This window comes from Ambystoma mexicanum, chromosome 6p, assembly GCF_040938575.1.
Source record: "Ambystoma mexicanum isolate Mex_15411 chromosome 6p, UKY_AmexF1_1, whole genome shotgun sequence".
In the NCBI taxonomy this organism is placed as follows: Eukaryota; Metazoa; Chordata; class Amphibia; order Caudata; family Ambystomatidae; genus Ambystoma; species Ambystoma mexicanum.
The window spans coordinates 228,523,169-228,543,935 of NC_090935.1; the positions used below are offsets into that span (position 1 = coordinate 228,523,169).

The following is a 20,767-nucleotide window of genomic DNA, read 5'->3' on the forward strand; positions in this document are numbered from 1 at the left end:
AGGAAATTTTGACAATTTTCACGATTATTGTCGAGCAAAGGCAGGGAGACTCCATGGGGAGCCTGCTGTTGCAATAGGAGTCTGTCTCTTCCTCTACTCAATTTTTGGACACATCATTGTCTGCATGCTGGCTGGAGTGACACCTTCACGAAGATCACGGCTGGTGGTGAGTTGCGGCCCCTTTCTTGCCAATCTTGTGGGGTGCCTGTGCGCTTTCCACCATGAACCAGGATGCTGCTGCTGCTGCTGCTCCTGCTGTTGTGGGTCCGGCACCGCCTGTGCTTCCACCTGCCCCTCCGCCGAAACCACCGGGGTCCCTACAGCCAATGCGTGAGTTTGATATCTCGGGTGCTCCATCGGGCCTGGGACAGAGGTGGAAGATGTGGATGGATAGGCTGGAGATGTACTTCAGGGCCACAATGGAAACAACGGACGACGGCAAGCTGGCCACCCTCCTGTACTCTGCTGGTCCGGCGGTGCATGAGGTATTTATGTCCCTGCAGCCGGTGGACGGATCGTTTGCTGCGGCAAAGGAGGCACTCCATAATCATTTTCTGCCAATGGCCAATGCGGACTATGAACGTTTTCTTATGGGAACGGCTCGCCAAAAAGATGATGAGACTCTGGATGTATTCTTTGGGCGGCTGCGGCGTCTGGCAGCACCGTGTGCCTGGAATGACCCCGAGGTCATGATTAGGAACCAACTCATTCAGGGGTGCAGCTCTGGGAAACTGAGACGCCAGATCCTGCGAGAGCCGGGCATCACCCTCCCTCGCATCCTAGAACTGGGGAGGTGCCACGAGGTCTCTGAACTGCGGGCAACCAGGATGGAAGCGGGTATTCGCCCAGCCAAGGTGGAAGAGATCTGTGCGGTCGGAAGAGGCCGCGGGTTAAGGCGCCCCATGAACAATCAGAGCCAGCGCGCGCAGGGGTCGAATGTCTCCTGCCCGAAGTGTGGCTACGATCTCCCGCACCCCGCGGAGTGCCCGGCAACGGGAGTCAAATGTGGCAGATGCGGAGGCCCTGACCATTTCGCCAGAATGTGTAAGTCTGCCGCCCCCAAAATTGTGCCGAGGGGACCAGTTCGAGCCGGCTTCTTCCGGCCCCAGAGGGCCTCCAACGTTGCCCAGGTGGACCAAGGTGACGAAGGAGCCCCTCAGGAGGAGGAGGAGGAGGACGAGGACGAGGAGAACGTGTTTTTCGTGTCCAGTGTGAGCGTACTCAAGTCCCGCTCCAAAAGACAACCCAGGTGTAACGTGTTGGTTAATGGAGACTCTGTGCCGATGCTAGTGGACACTGGCGCATCTGTAAATGTAATGGCCCGACAGCATTACAAGACCATGCTGGCCCCGCCTGCGCTGGCTGCGCCGAGGGCACGCATATTCACCTTCGGCGGGGACCGGCCTTTGCCTCTAGACGGTGTATTCGTGGCCCGTGTGCAGTATGGGGACTCACACATACGGGCTTGATTCTACGTTACACCGGTGAGCGACAACACCCTGCTCTGCTGTGCCGCGGCGGAGGCACTGGGTATTGTCACGTTCGCATACGCAGTATACTTAGAGGACATCCAGGTCCTCCTGGCCAAACATGGATCCCTGTTTGAGGGCATTGGACAGCTGGTGGGTGAGCCGGTCCGGCTCCATATCGATGAATCCATACAACCAGTGGCGCTGAAGCACCGACGGGTCCCTTTCCATCTCAGGGATCTGGTGGATCGTGAACTTGACAACCTCGTGGGGTTGGACATAATCCAAAAGGTTGAAGGACCCACCCCCTGGGTGTCCCCCATTGTCATCGCCCGCAAGCCCAAGCAACCCGATGCTGTGAGAATTTGTGTGGACATGCGGCTGCCTAATAAGGCCATAAAGAGGGAGCGACACCTCACCCCCACCATCGATGACATTATTGCGGAGCTGCAGGGTGCAAGGTTTTTCTCTAAGCTCGACCTGAGATCGGGCTATCATCAGGTGGTCTTGCACCCCGAGTCCAGGTACATTACTACCTTTACCACACATCGGGGTCTCTATCGATATAAAAGACTAAGCTTTGGGGTGTCCTCGGCAGCGGAGGTCTTTCAAAACATAATAAGAGGTGCACTGGCGGATCTGGAGGGCGTCCTTAATATCAGCGATGATATCCTAGTGTACGCCAAATCGGAAACGGAGCATCTGTCACGCCTGTCCAAGACTTTTGAACGGCTACGTCTGCTGGGCCTCACTTTACACAAGGACAAGTGCGAATTTCTGAAGACAGAGATCAAATTCTTTGGGTTCGTATTCAAGGCGGATGGGGTGTCACCAGATCCCCGCAAAGTGAGAGACATCAAGGAGGCGCGCCCGCCCGAAAATGTCGCGGAGGTGAGGAGTTTTCTGGGGATGGTTACTTACTGCGGCCGTTTCATCAGAAATCTCGCATCCCGCTCTGAGCCCCTGAGGTCGCTCACCAAGAAGGACACCACCTGGCAGTGGGGCCCTCTGGAACAGGCGGCATTTGACGATATTCAAGGGGCGTTAGCGGCGCATGACACCATGGCATTCTTTGACCCGAGCCTGCAGACGGAGATCGTGGTGGATGCCAGCCCATATGGGCTAGGGGCAGTGCTCACGCAAGTGGGAAAAGACCAGGAGGTCCGGCCAATAGCATACGCCAGCAAGGCCCTGTCTGACACTGAGCAACGTTACTCTCAAATCGAGAGGGAGGCCCTGGCGGTGCTGTGGGGCTGTCGGCACTTCCGCCTCTACTTTCTGGGGCGTCCCGTGACCGTGGTCACTGACCACAAGCCGCTGTTGCCGATCATGGCGGGCTCGTCATCTCGCCCGCCAGTGAGGATTGAGCGTTGGATGCTCGCCCTGCTGGAGTATGGGGTGTCATTGACCTATCGTCCCGGTGCCAACAATGCGGCGGACTACCTATCTCGACACCCCAGGAACGACTCGCAGGTGTCGGCGTCGGCGGAGGAAGCCGACGAACACGTCTGCCTGGTCATAGAGACTGCGACACCCAACTCCATGCAGGTGGAGGAACTTGAGGCGGCTTCGAAAGGCGACGAGTGTTTCTCCATCCTGAAGGAGGCCATGCAGAAGGGTGCCTGGAAGACAGTGCTGGAGGCGGTGGAGCGAAGAACATGTGAGGCCAGGGTCACTCTCGAGCAGTTGTGGAGAGTGAGAGAGGAACTAACATTCTCCGAGTCGGGGCTACTGCTAAGAGGGGAAAGGATCGTAGTGCCCCAGGCCAAAGTGGCACAGGTCATCGCGCTGGCGCACCAAGGTCATCAAGGGGCCCCCAAAACCAAAGCTCGCCTCCGTCAGAAGGTGTGGTTTCCTGAGTTGGAGCGGAAGGTGGAGGCGTTCGTGGCCTCTTGTGTGTGGTGTCAGGCGGCGGCCCCGGCCCAGAAGGAACCGTCCATTGAAGCAATGCCCCGCAGGACTCGACCATGGGAAGTGGTGCACGCCGACTCTGGGTCTACATCCAGAGGCACGCATTTTCTAGTGGTGGTAGACGAGTGGTCGAGGTACCCGGAAGTTGAGTTTATAGACTCAGTGGCGTTTGAGAACGTGGTGGTGGCGCTGGAGAAGATCTTTGCCACTCATGGCCTCCCCTCTGTGCTGTGCTCGGACAACGGAGCCCCATTCCAGGGGGAGAGTTTCGCAGAGCTCATGAAAGAGTATGGAATTCAACACCGGCGGGTCACCCCGCTGTGGCCCCGCGCCAACGGGGAGGCCGAGCGAATGATGCGCACCCTCAACAAGGTGTTCCGCATTGCCCATGGAAAAGGGGAGTGTTTGCAGAGGGCTCTGTACGTATTCCTACGAGGGTACCGCACCACCCCTCATTCGTCTACGGGGGTGGCTCCGGCAGAAGCACTATTCCAGCGGTGCCCGAGAGATGTCATACCGGAGGTGGGGGACAGAGACCCCGCCGTCATCGACAATGAGCAGGTGGAAGAGGACAGACAGGTCAGGACACAGATGGAGAACATCCGGAGGGGGCTCAGACCCCCACACATCGCGCTGGGGGATGAGGTGCTGGTAAGAAATCGTCACCCTCATGGAAAACTGTCTCTCACGTATGAACCCGCCCCCCTGGACGTGGTAGCTGTCAAGGGGTCAATGGTGACTGCATCGGATGGAACTTCATCGGTAACCAGGAATGCGTCGTTCTTCAGGAAGATTGGTGACCCCAGAGTGGACAACCCGGTCAACCGAGAAAGTGAAGGCGCTCTGGATGAAGGTGGGGGAGAACGCGCCGTAGTGGAATCGCCGGCTCGAGGCGGACCCAGTCCAGGAACACCAGCCAGGGACGGTGGCAGGAGGTACCCCCTGAGATCAGGGCGTGGGAAACCTGCCCGTCTCAGTGACTATGTTACGGACTGAGCTGGGAGGCTGACCGGGGACTAATGGTCAGGCCATGACAGGTACACACGGGGGATCCGGGGTGGCTGTCAATAAATGGGGGTTTTTGTTGAAACTTATAGAGTGATATGTGTCATAGATGTGTGCTAGTTAAGTACTCCTATTTCCAATTTGTTGTTATGGAAAAGGAGGAGTGTGGCGTTGCCCCTTTAAGGGTACGCACGCGACGGAGTGACGTCAACTCCGTCGCGTGCCAGTTTAAATAAACGGGGCGGCTCCTGGTGACGTCAGTTCACCGGGGAGCCCACACCGACAACATCTCCGTCGTTGTGTCTCATTACCACAGGGGGTGGGGGGCTCACGGAGGCGGCCCATCGGAGACCGCTAACAGCACTAGTATAGGGAAATAGGGGTGTTTGGGGGAACCCCTTCCAAAATGTTTTTTTTAAAAACAATTCAATGAGCTTTTTCGATGGAATTACTTCGAAGTAATTCCAGTCAGTTAAACCTCATGGAACCAGATCCACGCTATTCTGATATATGGGTGTGAAGTGTGGGAGCATGAGTAAAAAGAGATCCTGAAACATGTGCATAATAAAAACAGGACAAATAATCCCTATTTACCCCATACAGTAGTATGCAGCCTTTTTTCTAAATATCTTAAGGGGGATTAAACACAAGTTGTTTATGAAAACACCATGTTTTAATGTTAGCACCAAGATCATAACGAGGAGGGGCGTGTCTTGGGCGTGTCCCAATTTACAGCCAAATGTGCTCTGGGATCAAAAACTCTTATGCTTCTGATAAGTGCATTAGCTACCAGTGCACCAATGTTAATGCCTGTCTGTGCAGGTTATCAGGGATAGAGACCCCACTCAGGGGCCCATGACCCAATAGGAGGACTACCAGTCCAGAGGAGAAGAGAAGGTGGTGACTCAGCAAGGCTAGAGGCAGGATACATATTTTATGTTTTATTTATTTTATTTCCTTATTTATAAATCGCTGAAAGCCCTCCGGGCATCGGGGCGCTGAGACACATATACAAGGACATTCCATCAATGAATGGGGGACAAAACATTTTTCTAATTGGGTTCTTATATCGCGCTTCATGACGCAGTCCTGCCTCTAAGCGCAGGACAGAGTTTCAGACCTCTGCTGCTTGGCAATGTCTTGCCTCCAAGACAAGCGCATTGCCCTTGAGCTATCCACACAGCAATTTCGCAGTTAGATCAGATATGCATTGCAGATGGCCTAGTTCTAAGACACTGCTTAAATATGAGGCGCAGGAGAAGCTAGTAGCTAGTTTGGGAAAGTCAGATAATGTCCCAGAGTTTTCCTAAATCTCATGCAGCTTTCTCGAAGTCTCATGATGTACAGTCGTAGTTATTTGCGTATGTGGTTCCATTTGGCACAGACCAATCCTCCAAAGGTACTTCACAGTGAAGTCACTATAGATATGGAACCCTGAGGTTTAGTGTGCTGTGGTTGGAAAATAAAACAATAGGTGACTCAAGGAGGTTTGCAGAATTCCGGGATGCATAAACAATGTTCACATCTAATTAAGTGGTGTGTCCACATGACACATATCAAGCTTTTCAATTTGAATGAATAAGCCAGGAAATCAACGCAAAATACCGTAGACTGGTGGATCGACAGGCACCTATGAATTCATGGACCTAAAGCAGAAATGGACCCCTCTGAAACATACACAAACAATGCACTCAACTGGTTAACATAAACAGAAATAGGCGAGGCATTTTCCGACTCGGGCATATCCTTCGTTCACAGATAACTACAGTAAGGTGCAATATACACTATCAACACTAGCTCCTTAAAAAGAGATTGCGATTGTTTGAACGTTGTAAGAAGGTCACTATGGCTAGAGAATTTACCTTCATTCACTGAGGCTGTTATAAACAGGGACGCCATTTTAGGTGTCGCTATGGTCGCAACAGTGACCAAATATGAGGTCAGATTTTAGCCGGGCATAGGACACTGATTTCCAACATCTCCTCCATCTGAACTTTTATCCTGTGTTTTCTACACTCATTGGCATGAAATATTTTTGCTCACAAACTGTTAGTTAAAATGCACAAATGAATGCTTTACTTGCCATGCCTTTTACTTTAACTTTTATTTTCGCATTGATGTCATAGTGAATGTTTAACTATGCTTCTGCGTTCCACAACGCACATTACAGATTGTCATATGTAAAAAACGTACCAAAATGCTTTGCACAAAGAAAATAAGCATCAGCTTATCAATAAAAAGCTGCAATTGTGTACAAAAGAATTGGAATTTTGTACATCAATACTACATTAGAGATATCTGTTTGACAGCAGCAACGATGCCGTTTCCTTCAACAGCTGCCCAAACTGCACGGGCACCCATCAGGGTCTAAAACCAGCGTGCACAGAATTTACCCTACGCACCCCCAAGATCCATAGAGGGTAGGACAACACCCCTTGTTTTCGCAACAGTGACCCTGCCAGGGGCGTTGCTAGGGGGGGCTAAGGGGGCTATAGCCCTTGATCTTTTGGCTGTAACCCAGGATAGAATCTCAGGAGCTACAGCCAACAGACTAGCTAGCCCCCAGTCCCAACAGTTCCGACATCAGCTTAGCCCCGAGTCTTTTCCAGACTTAGCAACTCCCCTGGACCCTGCTGTCTCCATTGGTACCCCTGCTGTCTCCCTTGCTACCCCTGCTGTCTCCCCTGCTACCCTTGTGTAAAACAATATTTCTTTTTAAAAGGAACTGGCTGTGGGCAGCCCTCATCATTTTTACATCGCAACGGAGTCCAATGCTTCCCCAATGCATTTGTCACAGGCTGTTATGCCATTGGAAGTCTTTGAAAGAATGGTAGCATCTAGCCTGGTAGTGACACATGTGCCAGTAAGTCCCAATGATGAGTGGTGCTACTGGGCTTGTTCCTTGGTTTCCGGTGTGTCTCCAGTTCATAAGTGGCATGCAGACCTGTGATCAGATTCTTCCAAGATAGCCTCGATGCACCTACAAGTGCAGAACACAGCTCTTTACGGTGGCCTGGCGCAGGGAAAGCGATATAGAGGAAAGTCTCCAAACCACGCAGCGAGACTACACTACCATTGCCAGAGGTCTTCTTGTAGGCTAGTGCCGCGCAGGCACCTGGGGCTTGCTCTGCCGGATGTTTGAGCGGAGCGAAGTGCAATGGGCACAAAACCGCCAAATGAAAAGACAAGTAAGACAAGAAGAATGCACCACTCATGACGATGACCATGTCAAACGCTGACAAAGAAGATGACGATCAGAGTGCCAGGATTGAGTGGCAAGAGGGTAGGGAATATGTATCCATGGGTTTGCAGGGCCTCATGCAGTGCCAGCCTGCCCAGAAGTCTCTAGAGATAGACCGTGCCAATGCAAGCCATTGCAGCAGTCAGTTGGGCACTAGACATAGGTGCATTCATTTACAGCTCACAAATAACATAGCCAGAATTATGACACAAATCACACGTGAAAGATGGCAGTGAAACGCACACAATGACCTGCCTTTATCATTGCCATCGAATGTATTTCCGAATGTGTTGTATTCCATAGAATCATGTCGTGATGAACTGCAATTCATGTAACAAATTAACATCAATATTACTTATTACATATGTGTATCCAAATGATAAACGTAAAAACAGTAGAAATGTCTCTCGCGTTGGACTTGTTTGGGAGCTCATTCCCTTTGGCCAAAAGGTGGCTGTCCTAGCACTGACTCTACGCTGAAGCCATTGGACTAGAGTACAGGAAGAAGCGGGGGAGATGGGATGTCAGGAGGGCCACATATCTTGTGGATGTTGTTTGGGTATTTACCCACTAATTTACCACCAAAAGCCATGAAAAATACTGTGCTCTTTCCTATCAGCTACTAGCCCATGCACACCCTAAGTTCAACATCGCGGGATCTTTTTGAGCTAGCTCTGTTATGCAGGCACATCATGCTTGGCGCTGTATCGGCTTGCCAGTGGTATTTCTAAGTCTTCTTCTGGGAGATGATAGCTTAATTGCAGCTGTAACTGAGGCCCTGTCGTAAAAAAAATGTTTTAACCGAGTGTGCCTTTGGCCACTTGATTAATAAATAATGTGTGTTCTTGTATATGTTTTTTGAACTGAAGTCTAGTTAAAATAAGCCTTTGCAAAGCCAATAGTTGTGGCTTGTGCATAGCTACTGGGCATTTGCCAGGCACTGACATCACATTCCTGCGTAGTCACACCATTTTCCAGCTATTACAATTTTTTGGGCAGGCAGTGCGATTAAGGCATTCCCCAGCAAATGCCTGGCCCAGTCCTAAAAAGCCAAACCTTTTGGCTTTGCCAATGCTTGTTTTTTTATTTGTTTCACTTGCCCGATGCTTTATATATTATATGCCATGCACTCCAGGGAAATGCAAAACCACTGCATTTATTCTGAGGAAGAAATCATGCAACAGGTCAATGGCAGTCAACTCTTCTCTTTTTCTATTAGGGGCAAAGGATATGGGTTGTTTGCCCGTAACAGAAAAGTTTGCGGCCGAAAGACCATAGCTAACTTAACCGTTATGGTCAAACAACCCAAAGTAAATGCCTCCCCAAACATACCCTACATATACACTCCTCTCTTCCCCCCTTACTTACCTTTTGGCGGCACACGTAGTGTGCCTCCGACACCATGCGACAATGGTCCCCTTTTATTGAATTATTTGAAATGAAGCTATTTAAAGTGTTTGTAGGTGCTTCCATGATCTAGTGTTTAAGATTCAATGCATTGCACTACCTACTATTAGCATTTGGATGAATGCGCCTGGTGTGCTTATTGCGTGTGGTGTGTGCTGTGCTGTGCTGTGCTGTGGGCAAGAGTGAGGCACATTATTAATGCTAGTTAGTGCTCGATAGTTGCAAAGCAGAGGGAAATTCGAATGCCTTCATGAAGTTGTCATTTCGGTAGAGCTAAACTAGAATGCCATGATGTAGTTGCCAATTAATGTGATTATAGAGAAGACACGTGATGCAACTATTGACGTTGATTGCTTTATAATGATTATTTACATGCACAACATATATATGCAACGTTTTTAAAAAAAGTTTTTTAATGCACTGAATTAATACGGATTAACCATAATCCATTCTGGGATGTCAACATTATTTTGGTATTCGATGACAGAGCAGCGTCTGATGAACACTGTTCTGCCAGGTGCAATTGTCATCCCTAAACCACCATATTGATAAAGTGGTGTAAGTGCATGTCTAGTAATGCTGTGCTTGTTTTAGGTAAAATGTAAGCACCTGACGGATTGTGCATGTTTGGGGTGGAACTTGCTTGAGTTGTTGAGTATATTGTGTGCATGTTTAGGACTGCGTGCATGTAGTTTAGAGATTGCGGCCCACATGCTGGCCAGGTGCGGTGCCCTTTGTGCAATCATTGCTAGATCACTAGTGAAAAGGTTGTTAGAGTGAAACGGAATCTTAGAGCGGATATTGACACAGGTTTGCTGATACATGATGTCATTGTTAGCTCCCTATGTTGTATGAGTCACGAGTTTAATCTGAGCGACCAAAGTTTGAGTTATGTTCCGGGGGTTAAAGTTGTCGCGTGTTAAATTAGAGCGGCGAAAGTATAATATAGAACCAGTGATGTTGGTTCAGATTTGGTAAAAGGAATTGCAGGGGGTTTGGAGACGTTGGGTGCCCTAGAAAGCAAGCCTATAGCGAGTAGAGTTTTTTTCACTGTATTGTCCTGAGGAGAAATGTGTTCATGCAGTTGGAGTGCATGTGTTTAATGTTGTGTTGCCAGAGTTTATAATGATGAGTTAGGATTGGAGTTCCTATCCTTGAATAAATAGGTTTATTTGGCACACAGTTACCAGTGTTTTTAGGTGTACAGCAAGTGCTATCATGGTGATATGTGTTTTAAGGTGTACAGGTAGTGGTTTTGTGGTGGTATGTGTTCTTGTTAGAACCTCGTGGTTGTGTTAGACACTGGCGATAAGGATATGTCATATATGTTTTGAAATAATAAATTCAATATTTTCCATTCAAAACTTTTCTTGCTAGTACAAGATTTTACTATTCTGTTTGTGCTAGCATGCAGATGTGCACTGCACGCCTGTGGGTCATTCTGACAGGGCATGTGTACTATCATGCGCCATGCCTGTGTGGCTGCATACTCGTTTGCCTGTGCTCTTTGTGATGTTAGTTGCTTTTTCTATCAACCATCTCATTTATTTATGTTTCTTCTTTTGGGAGAAAGGTTGGTGTTGTGCAGGTTTGTTGGTTGGTTGTTGTTCTAGTGCTGATTTGGCTAAAATGGGTGCCAGGAGCGCTGTTGTTTGTTTGTTTGGTAGTTGTGTCCTCTTGTGGGCATTGGTATAGTGCGCAGATGTGCCAGACCTGTTGCCAGGGAGTGGAAGTCCCTGGTGCAAGGAGGTTCAGTTTTCTTTCGGGTTGCGATTGAAGGTAGGCTTATTTTGCCATTGTGGGGCAAGGGTTGTGCTTGCGAGTGGCAGTCACATTACCCTGGTGTGGCAGGCTACGATGCAAGAAGTTTTGGTTGATTTGTGATGGTTGGTCCCGGCTTGTACAGGGTTGTCCTTTGTGAATGTTTTGTGTTTTTGCAGAGGGAGATGTGTTGTGTCTGAGAATATGTGCATGGATGAATGCTGAGGTAGTCCTATTGGAATGTAATGATGTATGCTGGAGTGACAGGGACCGTGAGGGTCCATGAATGTCAGATAAAGGACTTGGAGTAGAGAAAGGAACCAGGGGGGATGCATGAGCCCGACTCTCCCACTGCTAACTTCTCATGCCGAAGAAGAATTAAGCATCCTGTTCCTTCACACTTACCTGGCTCTGGTCTGGTACCTGCCCCATGTTCATTTAGAGACCCAGATACTTCACTAACCTGAAGCGGGGGATGGTGAACTGTAAAATGTATATATTTCCATTCATGGTAATACAAAAGTGTTAGAGTAGGGGGCTTTTGACAGACAGAGGAGGCAGGAGTTATAATTCATTTCACAGGTAAAATTGCATTGCTGAAAACGTATGTACCCAAGTTGAGCATTTTCTAATCCTAGCTGGCTACTTATCCTAAACTGAATGACTGCAGTTTTTCTAGCAATAATGTGGGTGGAGCGCGCACACTCAACATGTTGTTTTCTAAGATTGAGGCAATAACATATAAACATGTGGGAAATAACTAAACCTTTTCCCAGCAAGCAAAGGTGTGCACCAGGAATGTGTATGCCCCCCCCCCCGCTATTTAAAGTGTTTATAAATGACTTGCCACCTTTCTATTAGCTCTACTAGCCGATGACCCTATTTTAAACAGCTTGAATGTAAGCCTATTTTTAATTCCGGTTGACATAACTATTACTTATGAGTATTAAGAAAACATTCATAGAAGTTGTAAGATTGGGTAACATCGAGGATCTTATTATCAATGATTCAAAGAAATCACCTCACATTTACTTGGACGTGAACGAGTGAGGATTGAAATCGTTGATTACTTTGACTATTTGATTATACATTTCAATAACACAGGCAATTGGCAATACCAACTCCAAAAAAGTGATTATGAAAAGACACATGGGGCCTGATTCACAGAAGGTTTTTTGTTCAATTGGATTGCGTCATTAAAAAATGCTTCTGTGAATCAGACCCAAAGTTTCGACTTTAGATTTTTGGCAAGAGCTTCAGGGTACGAGCAGTGGCCTCGATGATAGACATGCATGGGATGCAACTAAAGCTTCTGATCTCTACGGGCAAACACATTACTGGTATAGGTCAAATGGGGATAGACTTCGTGGTATGTCCGAAACCAGTATTGTTATGGCTAAAACTGTAGTACTTGATTAGACGAGTACCAGACTGTCATGAAAAATGTGCTTCAAAGGAGCAGTATGGAGCCTTGGCACTGCTTTTCCTATGAATAATGTTTTGCCAAAAATGAATATGGGTAATCTGTGGGCTTGCCCAGAATTAGAAGCTAGCTCTGCATCCAATGAATTTAAGAGTGCATTTTGGGATTGGGCAATGATGCCCTTTACAGATAAATATGTCAATACCTAAACAGGATGGGATTAATATACTTGTATCTTGGAATGATTACCCTGATTAATTTTATTAATTCCTGTAATACAGCAAATACACAGAGATGTCCGCAGTGTAATTATTATAAAGAAGACAAATACCATGTGTTATGTCTATGTCCTTTTAACAAAGATTGCAGTTGTTCCTGGCTTGTTCCGTTGCTTAAACAACACAATATAGCATCGTTAGCAGGGAACTCTTCAATTGTTTAAATGATCAGGGAAGAATTTAAAGTATTTGCTGTGTTAGGTTTTTTTTTAACAAGGGCTTGGATCGAAAGATCTACATTTCTTAACAAATTATGTTTTAATGTTTTCATTAATGGTTTTAATATAGTGAATGTTTGATTGTTTTAGTAAGTCCTAAATTGTATTTTCTAAATAAGTGTTTACTTTGGATTGAGCACAGTGCACTTAATATGATTTTGTCTAGATATTGAAAATTCTGCCATCATATTTTGTTTTTGTCATTCTTATGCAGCTTTTTCATGGAAAATATTTCTGAAATAAACTTCATGATGATGAGATGAGGATGCAGAAATTCCGGGCTTCAATATGGAAGACGCCACCTCACGTTTGACCTTGTGCTGTAGCCCAATATTTTAAAGTTCAACAGATGCCTAGTGTGTTGAGGAATTCTATGAAACCTACATTATGAAAAGGTATCCCCAAATGTGTTGCGAATGTTTGAAGATTAGATTTAAAATGTCTCAACGGTTGAAGAGCTACGCAAAAATGTAAATTAATAAGAGATGGAGCTAGCAACATTAAAAAACAACCTAACTATTTTGATCAGTGTGGACAAACAGAAAGAAATGTTGGAATGCATTAATCATAAAATAGAGAACTACAAAAAATAACTGGAATAAAATAATTCTATTATCATACACTGGATTACAGATTTGATGTAGTGTATGCCTGGTAGTAATTTAATGAATGAAAGGTGTCTGCACAAACAAGAATTACAAGTACATTATGTCATATATAGTATATATAGTTCAGAATTAGAGGAACTACAATAGGCAATAGTCAATTTCTATCAATCCCTCTCAATCTACCAATATTCATGGCGCCCCTGACATTGACATAATAGTTGGACAACCAGTGAGCTTAGCTCCCCTTTTTCTAGCTAAACAAGAAGCTTTTTTTGTACACAACATTATCTAATTAGGAGAGGTAAAAATATGCACTCCATTAGGAAAAATGACACAAACTAAAAGGCATAGCAGACATTAATTCTGACCTACCATTTACTAGAGTTATTAGTGGAAACAGAGAAAGTCTTATCATGTTTTCCTAGCTACAACTGAATTGATTTGTATTGATTAATACACAAAATTAAATGAACCATTTTGCATGACACTTAAGAACTATTCGCTGTATTGATATCTGCATTAGGAGAATATAATGAATGTAAACCTTAATCCAATTTCTGTCCCATTTGCTTTGACAGCTCAGAAAAAAAGAGCTTAAGAAAATATCATATTTAGACAATAGATCTGAAAAACTCACATTGAAACACGTCAAAAAGATAAAGAAGCTTACCCTTGAGCCAAATATTTTGCATCAAAATGATAGTCTCTGAAGCATGTGAATTGGGGTAATAAAACATCACATTAATGAACAAATTCACAACTGGATGCTACACAAAAGATAGGTTTGAAAATTGGTTTTCAAAAAGCAAGCAAAGAAATAGATACAGGTTTCTTCACTTGTAAACACATAAACAATAATTTGATCTTGTATATGCAACAACTTATTCTTAACAAGATTCTCAAAATTAAGGGATTTTATATTGGCTCTGGATATTATTCGATCATGATAAGCTACTGCATAAAATGTGTCTTGATCCACTTGTATTTGCATACAGAAAATCAAACCTACAAAATGTGTTAATGAGACTTTACAAGGCCACAGCCCAGTATTTGCTGGCTGAAGAATATTTAACTATTATTGCCACTCCTTTGGGGTAATTCTTGGGGCCTTCTTTTATCTCCTTTTGCTCCCCAATCTGTGTGGGGTACACAGTGGGTTTTGTATTTCACATTAGCTATTCAATGATTTGCAGATTCTCCTGAAGAAGGAGACTCACACTGGAAACAGTCAAAACATCACTGACATCCTCTAAAAAATCCAGAACTGGGCCATCATTAATCATCTGTGCTTAAATGCCTCAAAAAGAAAACTCATGTTTTTTGGAATACCTACACTCAACTAGCCACCTTTTGTGTAGCCCTCCCCAATGGGTCTTGCCCCTACTCCATACAAACGGGTCGAGGCCCTTGGAGTTACCCTCAACAACAAATGTATCCCCAATATCAAAATTATGACTATTTCTCAAAAATCTCCTTTCCACCTCCACATACTTAGGAAAAGAACACGTTCCTGACAGTGCCACACACAATAGATGTCACAGGATCCATGCTAATCTCGCACCTGGACTACTGCAAGAGCCTCTGCTCAGTCTCAAAAAATATATTACAAAAGAGGTGGCCACTTTGTGGTGGCAGTGGTCTGCCCTAGGGGTGGCGTACCAGTAAGGGGCTAGTAAGACTTGTATTCACAAAAAAGAGTACTGGTACGTCAAGGGTTGGCCTATGAACGGTATAAATGAATTAGTACCATATCGGTCCAATACCTGTATAACATCGTTGGTTATGTAAAGAACACTAGACCCAATTGTATATAACAGAGTCATAACCATTCATAACAATTGAAAACACATTTAATGTGGAAAATACATACATAGAATTAAATCAAACATGTAATTCAAATTTTTAACAGTGGATAAAATCTTTCAAACCATATATTAACGAGTTGAACCTATGAGAAATGAAGAGAACAAAATCAAAAATTAAACCAAAAGGAGAAAGGAAGAACCCGGACCAAATCCGGATATAAACAAGAGTTCCTTGTCATTTAGACGTACAATTTTTTCTATACAAATAAGAACAGAGAAAAACTCAGTGAAGTTACTCTGAAAGTCAATGCAATATTTCTAACTGCATTATTGCCGTAGACTGTAAACATCAAATGTGCAAAAGGGAAAAAAAATGTGTTTCCAATGAATAGTCTTATTAATTGAAAATAAAGTCCCAGGCTAAAAGTATTGAAAAGCTGAGATTGGGTCTGCCAACGCATCCGAGGGAGAAATATCAGTTGCATCTCCAGATGATAAAAATTAAGCTGCCAGATTCACCCTCGGCTTCAAACTGTAGGATCATGTCTCGAATACCTAAAATCCTACAAATTATTTCAATTTGACATTCGGGTCCTACACAGGGCACTTTGCCTCATTTTCTGGCTCCATGATAGAAGTACCCAAGCATCCCTAACTGTCTCCACTCTCACATTAACAAATAAGCCTGTAATGGATCCCTGAGAACCAGCCTTAAGAACAGCATTTCTATAACACACTTCAAAAGAACAGGACCTGTTGGGTGGTCTCTACCACCTAAAAACTGGAAACATCTCCCCACCATCTTGAGAACGGAAGCCAGCTTCAGAGGATTCAAAAGACAGCCAGAGCCATGACTTGCTGAACAAAGTTCCAAAGCACTGGGATTCCCCCATCCTAATAATAGCTCTACCCAGCCCTCCTCTGATCCCACTGACCTCCCTCCTACTGGCCACTTCCTAGCTTCCCAAGACCCTCGAACCCCAGTCTGTGCACAACAATGGTAACAATAAACATGCCTTATGCTTCTATAGCGCCAAGGGGCAAGGCCTTGGGTGCATATGCGCTCTGCAAATCTACCTGTAATGCTGCTGTGAACCGAAGATCCTGCCAAGTTCCACGCTTCTTAGCTTGATAAAGTCTCAAGTGTATGTTCAGTGTGAAGCGGTAGCTGGGGGTAAGGCAGGACTGGGGGCAGTGCGAGGGAGTTCAGTGGAGTTTCTGGTAAATGTGCCCTCTGCCACGCACTTCCACCTTATTCAGAACTTTTCATCTCTCTTCTGACCCCAACTAGCACGTGCCACTATATATAAGGACTTTACGCTCAGTGCTCTCCCTCTCACGCAGCATGCATCACAAGGCTTCTTTCAATAGATACTGAAATCTAATTAGATCACAGATGGTTTAGACACTGACATGGCCCCTGCACGCAATTTCAGAAATGTATTGTGCTATCATTCTTTGCAGCATACAGGGGGCGGCGGCGCAGGAAGTAGGGATATCGCGGTGCTGCACAACCTGAGCAAGCTGCAGAATGGACAATAATGCTGTTTTTGATCGATTTTCATTCTTCAATTAAGACTTTTTGCCATCGCCAAGGGGGTGCTCTAGATTTATTTCTTTTTATTAACATAAAATTATTCAGGTAGTTAGGTTTCAATATATGGTGATCATACCCCCCCTTTAATAAATGCTCCATGACAGAATTATAGTCACATGTGCCTTTGTTGAAACAGCCTACAGACACCAAGCTCTGTAGTGTCACATGTGTATCCCTGACAGCTGGTGGGACTCAAAGTTCTTGCAGGCAGAGGTGGGCTATTATTCTCCTGTACCTCTGATCTAAATTGTAATAAATGTATGCCATAGTTAGGCTGGTGGCATGTACATCTTTAAATATAAACCATGCGTAGTTGTGGTATGACGGCTGATGAGAGTATATCATTTTACAGCCTCAACAACTTGAAATCACAGAGTATCAGCTCTGTGAGCAGTGCCAGCTATGATAGGACTGATGTTTATTAGTGTTTTGTCTGACTGTCTCCCCTACAGCCATATCAAACAATAGACACAACTGCCCCTTTCATTCTCCTGCAGGAAGGAGAACACTTTCCCCCAGGGCATAGAAACTTCCTCCAGAAGGTCTCCTGGGAACTGGTGATTCAGAGACAGCACTGGCGTAACAAACTGACTCTCACACCAGGGTGTTGACTACTGGAATCCTTTTGCAGTCGGCATGAATGGGAAGGCGGTGGAGTTAGAGTATCCAGAAGGGAGAGGTAGGCTAGGAGAATGGTTATACCATCTTGATTTCTGTTAGGACTCTATTCCTTTTCCTGTCCCCTCCATTTCCAGTATGCACAGTAAGCTGGGAGTGAGGTCATAAAATATAGAGAGAAGAACAAGAAAAAGATAAAAAGCGGCCCGAGGAACAAAGGAAGTACAACAGAAGAAAGAAAGTAATAGAACAAAGGGACAGGAGAAAAATAAAAAGAGAGGAAGAAGAGGGACTACAAGTGAAGGAAAAAAGATTACAGAGAAGAAGAGAAGAAGAACGAAGGGAAGAATATGTTACAACAACCTGGACTGGGCGCTTGCAGCAGCCTTGCTTTGGACCAATCCCCTATGACATTTCTCCTTTAAAAGGAGGACAGTGGCAACGTGTCATTCTTTGATTCCTCTTTGTGCCAACAAGAGAAGAAGAAGGATACACTTTTGGACTTCTGTTGGGCGTGTGATGCATTCCTACGTCCTTGCCATGGAGGTTAAGACAGAAAGCATCCAGGGCTGGGGAGATATCTCCTGCTGTCCTGAGTGTCTTCGACCAACAAACTGTTGTACTCGCATCATCGGACATGACAGCACTGCTCTCAGACTCACTGCCCAGTGCCCAAAGCACGACTCAGTGTAGCCTGGCTCAATGCTTCTGAGCCCACAAAAAAGACCTTAAAAGGTATTACAAAGAGTCTCCTGCCCACCTGGACTACTTTTGGGAATATTGTGACTTTTAAGCCCCCCTTCTCTCTACCTTGTTCTTAGAGAGATATCCTTTGAACAATGACATTGTGCCAATCTTGAGCCTAAATAACTCTGCACGTCTAGTTAGACTACCCTTTCACAAACATCTGAATTCTCTGCGTTCATTTAAAGGGCTGGGTCGTCTGAGTGGTTTCTGATTCGTTTTTTGCATTTAATTATTTGATTAAAAGTCTATGTTTGTGTAGAACCTTTATTGGGCATACTTTCATTTTGGACTAATACTTAAAATGTTTGGGTTGCTACTGTTATCAGCTCACAGCCCTCCCATAGAGTATAGCCCTCCCTCGGCCTGCGCTAAGTCACAAGGCGGAGGAGGTATATCTGTCTGGCGATGTCTGTTTCGCCTCCCTGATTTGGATCACTGCTGGTTTAATGGTAGTGGGGGGTTAAATAGGTGGTTTAACCACTACTAATCCCTGTACCCCTGCAGAGAGCATTAGTCTGTTCATAACATCAGTATTTGTAGAGTTAGAAAAGTTCAGGAAACAAATATCTTTTTCCTTTAACACTGCGTTACATTTTTCTGGCTAAAACTGAGGGTATTTTGTGGCCTGAATCTAGTGCGTTCTCGCTAGAACGCACAAGAAGGTGAAAGGAAAGGCTTTGTGAAAGGTTTCCTAACAAACAGATGTGACAATTATTATGGATTTTTTAAAGTGAGCATTGTGAGAAGCTAACAGCACTTTTCAGCAAGATTGGCCTCATTACGAGTTCAGCGGTAGCCTGCAGGGGTGCTACTGGCGGGTTTCCGCCAAACTCGTAACACTGTTTCTGATGCCTGATACACCGTGTGCCACAGGGACGTCATGGAGATGTCGACGTAATTACCACCAGTGGTAACTCCGCAGAAATGGACGGTTTTTGGCAGTAAGGTAGCAGAATTACCGCCAGCATTTTTCCTCCAGTTTACCACCTCCAAAGCCATAGTTCAGCAGTGCAGTAATGCAGCGGTAATGCACCAACAAACTCATAATGAAGTCCTAGTCCAGAAATGTAGGGAAAATCGCATTTGAAAACAGAATGCGCCTTGATTTTCTGTGAATTTCTCTTACTTAACCAGCAGAAAGGAACAACCCTCCAAGCTTTGTTCCATCACAGATCAGAAGCAACATTCAGACCCCAGAGTACATCCCTCTTTTTCCCTGGATTAAGAACGACAAACTATAGTCTCATTGAAGCATTCCTCGCTCTGGAATCGAAGTCTTTGGGTTCCGATCCCAGCCTGACGTAGTGAGTGCGTGATCCTGGGCGAACACCTGTAGCTCCATGTACTTCCATTGTGTCCTGGAACAGAACTGGGTTTTCTACCTCAGCATTACGCTCTATCTTTCTACATATAAACAGTCGCATCGGTGCAACCCTGTAAGCTAGTGCCTATAGGGAAACTGCTCTGAAAATCTAACCCCTGCTAAGCCACAACAAGCACTCGGTGCAGTGTGTGAATGGGGGAATAGAACACACATGGTTGATACCCGAAGTGTTTATACACGGTGTTCCAGCGCGATGAAAAGCGGCCTATGTGTGTTCCATGTTTTGGCCAGGATGCGCTGAATATCCCTGCTCTGCGTTAGTGCCTGTGCTTGGCTGCCTTACCTGGGAGCTGTAGTCTGGAAGCAATCAGTGTGTGGACCCAGCACTTGCCACCAGGTCTGGGGCACAGGTGGGCCTCCCTGTCTCGGGGGATAGCCGACCCGCGTCTGTTCTTGTCACCGGCCGGGGTGGACTGGCCTTAAAAAGCGAGGGACAGGCTGCCCTGTTGTCCCGATCCCCCTCCTCCGTGGCTGCAGAGTGGAAGGCGGCGTCAGTCTTGTTGCTAGCGGTTGCTAAGGACGCAAGAGCTGCTGTTGCCAAAGGCCTGCGGGCTTCAAAGGAGGCAGACGGAAGGCGAGAGACAGCAGAGGGAGAGGGGCAGCCTGTGGCTATGGCGGGAGTTCAAACATGCCAACCTACTGACTGGCGTGTGCTGAAAGAAAGCTCAGGCAGGGGGGGCGTGTCTAAAGGTGTATGCCTCCTATAGCCTGGCGTGTACTGAAGTATAGCTCAGACAGGGAGGTGTGTCTAAGGGTGTTTGGCAGCACATGCATCCATAGTCTGGCGTGTACTGAAGTATAGCTCAGGCAGGGAGGTGTGTCTATAGGTGTATTCGCAGCGAATGCATCCTATAGCCTGGCGTGTACTTTAGTAAAGCTCAGGCAGGGAGGTGTGTCTATAGGTGTATGCACAGCGCATGCATCCTATAGCCTGGCGTGTACTTTAGTATAGCTCAGGCAGGGAGGTGTGTCTATAGGTGTATTCGCAGCGAATGCATCCTATAGCCTGGCGTGTACTTTAGTAAAGCTCAGGCAGGGAGGTGTGTCTATAGGTGTATTCGCAGCGAATGCATCCTATAGCCTGGCGTGTACTTTAGTAAAGCTCAGGCAGGGAGGTGTGTCTATAGGTGTATGCGCAGCGCATGCATCCTATAGCCTGGCGTGTACTTTAGTATAGCTCAGGCAGGGAGGTGTGTCTATAGGTGTATTCGCAGCGAATGCATCCTATAGCCTGGCGTGTACTTTAGTAAAGCTCAGGCAGGGAGGTGTGTCTATAGGTGTATTCGCAGCGAATG

At 46.0% G+C, this 20,767-nt stretch overlaps 1 protein-coding gene across 2 annotated transcripts in view; it reads right to left on the bottom strand.

Annotated features, from left to right (window-relative positions):
• Nucleotides 1-20,099, bottom strand: part of LOXHD1 (lipoxygenase homology PLAT domains 1) — a 1,234,736-nt gene extending 1,214,637 nt beyond the window's left edge. The window contains exons 1-2 of one of the 2 annotated variants that reach the window (XM_069626920.1): nt 19,756-20,099; nt 13,992-14,027 (exon numbers count right to left, since the gene is read on the bottom strand). The gene's annotated coding sequence lies outside the window, so the exon portion shown is untranslated. The remainder of the gene's footprint in view (nt 1-13,991; nt 14,028-19,755) is intronic. The other variant, XM_069626921.1, reaches the window with a different exon arrangement.
• Nucleotides 20,100-20,767: the final 668 nt, after the last annotated feature.